Genomic DNA, 6795 nt, shown 5'->3' on the forward strand with positions numbered 1-6795 from the left:
GGGGGGGGGGACCTTGGGACAGTTTCCTGGTGATGGCACCTTCCTCGGAGCTGCTCTCTGTGTGATCACTGGCCCCAGACACGGGGTTGGTGAGACAGGTGAATTCAAGTGCCTGTCCTTTGAGTGTTATTCCTGCGGCCATCAGTCTCAGAGCCAGGAGAGAACATGGAATTCATATGGGCCACTCTCCACCCCGGGGACAAGGATCCCGTATACAGCAAGCAATGCCGGTACACGGACCTGAGGCCTGAGTGGGAAAAGAGACAGGGAATTTATTCCATTTTCAGTTCCCTAAACAGTCTTCCCAGACGAAACCAAAATCTACTTCCCCCCCACATATGCCCACTGGTCCTGATTCTTCTCTACGAAGGCACGCAGACCACGCATGTTCCTTTTCCCTTCGGGTTTTGGAAGATCGCTAACCACACCTCCCTTCCCCCTCCTCTGGCCCTTCTCCTTTGTGAGGTCTGAAGCCACCTCTCTCGTCTCTGGGCAGGTAACTCCATCTCCTACCTCACTGCAACGACCTTATTTCCCCGATCGCCACCCCAAAACCTCCGTCTTCACCGCCCTCTTCACATTCCCTCCAGGCTCAGAAGAAAAGTCCCTTCTTTTCTAAGGCTGATCCCTCCTCCACCCAGGTGCCACCACCCGTGCTTCGTCCAGGGCCCACTCCATGAAGTGCACCCTTTTTCACACCTTACACCTGTTTCCCAGGTCTCACTGTTCACTAGCTCTTTTCTCACTGCCTGCAAGTGGCTCAGAGTAGCTTCTGATTTCCCAGCAAAGAGGGGAACATAAGCCCCCTGATCTCTGTCGCGCCAAGTCTCTCCGAGCTTCTGAGCCATTTTGCTCATTCCGACCACTACCAAACTTCTCAGGAGCGGGGTGGACGCCTGCTGCCTCTGCTGGCTCACCTTCCATTTGCTTCTGCCCCGACTCTGCCATCACCATGACTCCAACGGGCCACTGGTGTTTCTGCCCCTGTTTCCAAAGACCCCCTTCTGATCCCTACCTGCTTTCTGCAACATCAGACACTACTGGCCACCTCCTCCTCCAATAAATCCTCTCCTCGCTTGGCTTCCATGACAACCCTATCTCCACACTCCCCTCCTCCCTCACTGACCAGTCCGCCTCTGACCATCGTGCCCATGATATTGCCAGATTCATCTCCTGAACCACAGTCCCGGCAGCCCCCAATAAGTGCTTCTCTGCTCAGAGACCTTCCATGGCTCACTGCTGCCTGCAGAAAAAATAAATCAAGGAGTTCTAAAATAATGCGACTACGGTTAACCCTTGGAAAAAATGCATGTTTGAACTACACGGGTCCACTTACACGTGGCTTTTTTTTTTTTTTTTTTTGCAATAAATACAGTCCAGTGCTACAAATGTATTTCCTCTTCCTTACGATTTTTTTCTTTTTCTTTTTTTCTTTTTGAGAGAGAGAGAGAGACAGAGTGTGAGCAGGGGAGGGGCAGAGAGAGAGGGAGACACAGAATCCGAAGCAGGCTGCAGGCTCCGAGCTGTCAGCACAGATCCCAATGCGGGGCTCAAACCCACGAACCGTGAGATCATGACCTGAGCCAACCGACTGACGCTTAACCGACGGAGCCACCCAGGCGCCCCATGATTTTCTTAATAACACTCTCATTCCCCTGGTTCACTTTATCGTAAGAATACAGTATATAATACGTAGAATATACAAAATGTGTTAACCGACTGCTTATGTTATTAATAAGCCTTCCGGTCTTATTAATAAGTAGACTGTTATTAACAGCCTTATTAACAGTAGGCTGTTAGTAGTTAAGTTTGAGAGAAGTCAAAAGTCATATGCAGATTTGCAACTGTGCAGGAAGCTGGTGCCCCTAACCTCTGCGTTGTTCAAGAGTCAACCATCTATGTGATACAGAATACATAATGCAATAATATGTCGGGTTGGGGGGGTCAAACATTTTAAGCAGCAGAATCCATTAAGAGGAAACTTCCTCAAAAAGCCCCATGTTTAAAGAGCATAAAACAAGGTGCTCTTTAAACATGGCTCCTAATTGAAGCAGGGAGTGGGGAACCCAGGAAAATGTAGGGCTTTCAAAGCGCAATTGGAAAACCACTGAACAAATGCTATTCCTCAGGCTGCAGAGAAGACAACTGAAGCCCAGAAAGGAGAAGCAACTGCTAGCAAGTGGCACAGGGTGTGAGTTAGTCAAGCAACACGTTTTCGCTGAGTGCGGACCAAGCGGCAGGCACATTCCAGATGCTAGGGATAGAGCAGACGAGACCCACAAGGTCTGCCCTGGAGGGGCTGAGAGCCCAGTGGGGAAAGAATCACGTATTATAAACACTTGCTGAAGGGTTACAAGCATGCGAGGGAGCTGTGAGAACATATAGAAGGGGACTCGCCCAGTCTAAAGGGTAAAGTGGACCATTCTGGGGAAACGACACATGTAAACTGAGCCATAAGAGATAAGTGGCTGGCTGGCCGAAAGGAAGACGAAGAGCATCGGTGCAGATGAGTAAAGGCCAAGGAGGCAAACTAGATGGCCTCAAGAAACTTCAGGAAAGCCCAGTGGCTCCTACTCAAAGCCCTGGAGCTAGGTGAGATCGGGCGGAGGAAACATGCAGCCCCACAGGCCTTGAAGAGAATTTGACACAGGCCTCCGAGGCGGGCAGGCCAAGGAAGGGGTCTCTCGTATGGGGTCCTGCTCATTTGCATTAGAACATAATCCGCTGCTAAATGCAATGTAGTATTGGGGCGCCTGGGTGGCTCAGTCGGTTAAGCATCTGACTTTGGCTCAGGTCATGATCTCACGTTTCAAGCCCCACGTGGGTCTCTGCCCTGATGGTGTGGAACTGGCTTGGGATTCTCTCTCTCTCTCTCTCTCTCCCTCCCTCTCTCTCTGCCCCTCTCCCATTTGCTCTCTCTCAAAATAAATAAACCTAAAAAACAAAAAGAAAAACTAAACGCAGTGTAGAATTGTGGATTGGAGCCTGGCACACCGAGCAGACATTAGTAGAAAACTGAGAAATCCAGACAAATTTTGTAGCTAATAGTATTATGCCAATGCTAATTTCCTGGTTTCAACAAATACACCATGGGCGCATCAGGTATCTACATGAAAGGAAGCTGGATGAAGGACACCTGGAAACTCTGTTCCACCTTTGCCACTCTTCTGTAGATTCCAAATCACTTGAAAATCAACGTTTTAACAATTCACGTATCCCTCTAGCACCAGGGCAGAGAAGAGCCAAACTGGTGTGGGGAGAGAGAGATTACGGTTACACTGACGGCTAACACACACTGTTCTTTATGTATCCCAGACACTGTTCCAAGGACTTCATGTTGTCCAACCCATCTGAAGCTCACAACAAGTCCGGGAAGTAGGTGCTAGTATCTCCCCCTCATTTTACAGGGGAGGAACCCGGGCCCAGAGAGGTGAAGTCACTTGCCCAAGGGCACACAGCTACTGCATGGCAGGGCAGGGGGTTAAGGATTCAAATCCAGGCAGTCTAACTCCAGAGTCCCACGTGCTGGACCATTTTACTCCCTCCCCTCGGGGTGCACTGTCTATACTGCTGATGAGCACGTGGATAGTGTGCTAACAGTAGAAATGGGGCAAAGTCACTAGACTTAAGATAATGCTGGAGGTAGAATGAACAGTGTTTGCTTTTGGATTAGAATACAAAGCAGCAGCAATGGATGACTCCTGGGCTTCCAGCTTAAGAGGAGGGACCAGAGTCTAGCCTCCTACCACGTGGTCCTGTGCTCCTTCCTGCCACCGAAGGACCCTTTCAGACCTTTTGAAATCTGGCTGCAATTTTCTGTCCCTTTCTCTTACACATCCCCAGAATGCAAAAAAACAAAAAAAAAAAAAAAAAAGAAAAGAAAAACATAAAAAGCAAAACAACAAAAAAACAAACAAACAAACAAAAACCCCAAACAAACAAACTGCTGGTCGTTCCCCCACAGGGTCCCAACCTCTCCCACCTCCATGTGCTCGTACAAGCTGTTCCCTCCACCAAAGTTCTCTCCTCGGTCCCCCTTGGTCCAAATCTGATCCACCTTTCAGAGCCTCAAACAAAGGACACCTCTTCCAGAAGCCCTTCCCTGTTCTCCACAATGAGAAGCACTCACTCCTCCCTCTAGGTGGCTGTGTTCGGGGGGCGGTCTTCGGCCACGACCAGCTTCCACGCTGTAATATACTTATTTGAGTAAGGCCTTGGCTGTGCACTTTCGTCCCGTCAGTGCCTAGCACAGTAGACACTCAGAAAGACATCTGTCTACTCTCTGAGTAAACAATCTCTATCTTATTTTCCTCTGTGCCTCCCCTGGCTCTCTTATCTGTCCCCTGTAACCCAGTACACACACACACACACACACACACACACACACACACACACACGCGGCACCTATTTGGTGCTTTGCATATTTCAGGGTCTGTTTAAAGGTGATGAATGAATGACCATACTATCTCATTTACTTGTCTTCTTCTTTTCCACCCAACCCCATCCCCAGACAGCCATGCTAACCCCCAGACACACCCTCTCTGGAAGCTCATTTAAGAGCAGATCAGAGAACCCTTAGCCAAGGATGAAGAGGCGGGAGAACATGCGCAGGGCACTGGTGGGTACTGGTGCATCTGGAATGACCCTCTCGAACCCATCCATTCGTCTCCTGCAATACGCCAGGCAGAGTCTCAGACCACAGCAATGAACCAACTGAGCCCTGGCCCTTAAAGTACTTCCGGGCCAGAGAGGAGGTAGCTACCATTGGACTGGGCTCCACCTCCTGGTGGTCCCCCAGACATTCACAGACCCACAGGCCTTCCCCAAGTCTTAGGCTCAGGCTACAACCAGTTCGTGGGTCCTACTCCCCCAATTATTGCAGGTCTTCGTGCCTTTCCTTACACGGACCTCCCCCAACCTTAAATCCAGTCTCCTCAATGCCTCCCCACTCCAGTACATACCTACCAGATGACTCACCAGCCCGTGTCGCTGCTCCCCAGAAGCCTTTCCTGATCCCCATCCCACCCCAGGCTGAACTCAGCACCTTCTCCAAAACCCACCAAATCCTGGGTGTGCACCCCTGGGACACACTACACACGTTAAATACTTATTTAAATACAATATCTGTTTCTATATCTGTCTTCTCCCTTTGCCCACCCCCCCAACTAGATGTTGTGCCTTTAGGGCAATGACAAGGTCTCTATATCTCCAAGCCTGACACACTGCTTGGCACAAAGACAGCTCGATTACATTTGTTAAATGTAGAAGATATACACACGAGGGCACAAACGTCCATGTGAGTGCCAAACTAGACCACTTCGGCAGGAAAACAAGAGACACTCCAGGGCCAGATCCCAAAAAGTGAGAAAATGGTGCCCTCCTTGCCCATCCTCCTTCTGTTCCTCCTACACCCAGGAACTGGTATTTACATGTTATCAGAAACTGGTGCTTCCTCTGGCTCCTACCCGCTGGGCAAATGGCAGCAATGGGCAAAGGGAACATTATCTGGTCAAACATCTGGGGAGAACTTCTGGTGGGAAACCGTCTGTCTGTCTGTCTGTCTGTCTGCCTACTCCCAGGGTGCAGGACGAGGGTAGGACGTCCACAGAGAAGGCACAGAGGACAGGCTTCTGGCTGCCGAGGGCCCTGAAGGTCCAGCCCCCTTGGCAGGAAGCCAAACACACCCCAGTGTGGTGGGTGGTGAACGGGATGGACTGGAGAGTCCCTGCCCTGCCGCGGACACTGACTGGATGGGTCACTTTCGCGGGATTTCTGCAAATCACTCAAAACCAAGGTTCTGGCAGAGGAAGCAGAGCTCGGTTTCCCGCTGACTTCAGAAGAGGAGGGGGCTTCAGTCTCGGGAGAGGAGACCCCTGAAAAGCGGCGGAGATTAGAAAAGGCCAGAAACCTCGGTGGCCCCATCTCACCCACGGATGCCCACCACCGACTTGTCTGGCAGCTTCCGGTCGTCCCCGCAGAGCTGCCTCTCCCTTCAGCGTTCAGGAGATGCAGAGGAGGGGTGGGGGGAGCTCTGGCTCTCGGGTTCTAGTCCAAGCTCGTGCCTCTGGGCGAGTCGCCTTCCCTTCCTCTGGGCCTTTGTTTCCGCATCTGTAAAATGGGGCCAAGGCTGGCGTAGAGGGCCTGCAGACGCCCTTTCAGCTGGACTTCGCCGGATCCAGGAGGCTCCATACTGCACGCTCGCTCCTCCACAGCCCCCATCCCCGCCCCATCTTAACTCCACCCCCACCGAGCGGCTTCTCCCCCCCACGCCGGCCGCTAGGGGTCACTGCCTCCCTTTGTCAGCGAGGAGGAGGGCGGCTAGCCCTCCGGCCCTCGCCCGGGCGGGAAGGCGACCGAAGGGGCACCTCCCGAGCCAGTGGGCCGCGGCCGACCCCACGGCCCTCGCCCGGGACCCGCCTCCGCCGGGGGCCGGAAGGTGCGCGCGGCCGGGCCGGGGCCGGGCGGGCGCGGGCCGCGCGTCGGAGCCAGGAGGGAGTTAACGCTAACCCCTCCCCCTCGGTCTGACATCACGGGCAGAGCGGCTGAGAGGCTGGAGCTCGGCGAGTGAGAGAAAGAGCGAGAGCGGCGAGCGCGGCGCGACTCGGCGCCCGGGCAGCTCCACATTGTTGCGGATCGGCCGGGACCCGGCAGCGCGAGCGGCGGCGGCGCGGGGAGGGGGGGACGCGCGGCGCACCCGGCTCGCCCTCCGCGCGCGGAGCCGCACCGCCCGAGCAGCCGAGCCGCGCGTCGCCCACCCGCCCCCCGCTCGCCGCTCTCGCTCTTTCTCTCACTCGC

The sequence above is a fragment of the Panthera uncia genome, chromosome D1 (assembly GCF_023721935.1).
Source record: "Panthera uncia isolate 11264 chromosome D1, Puncia_PCG_1.0, whole genome shotgun sequence".
Classification (NCBI taxonomy): domain Eukaryota; kingdom Metazoa; phylum Chordata; class Mammalia; order Carnivora; family Felidae; genus Panthera; species Panthera uncia.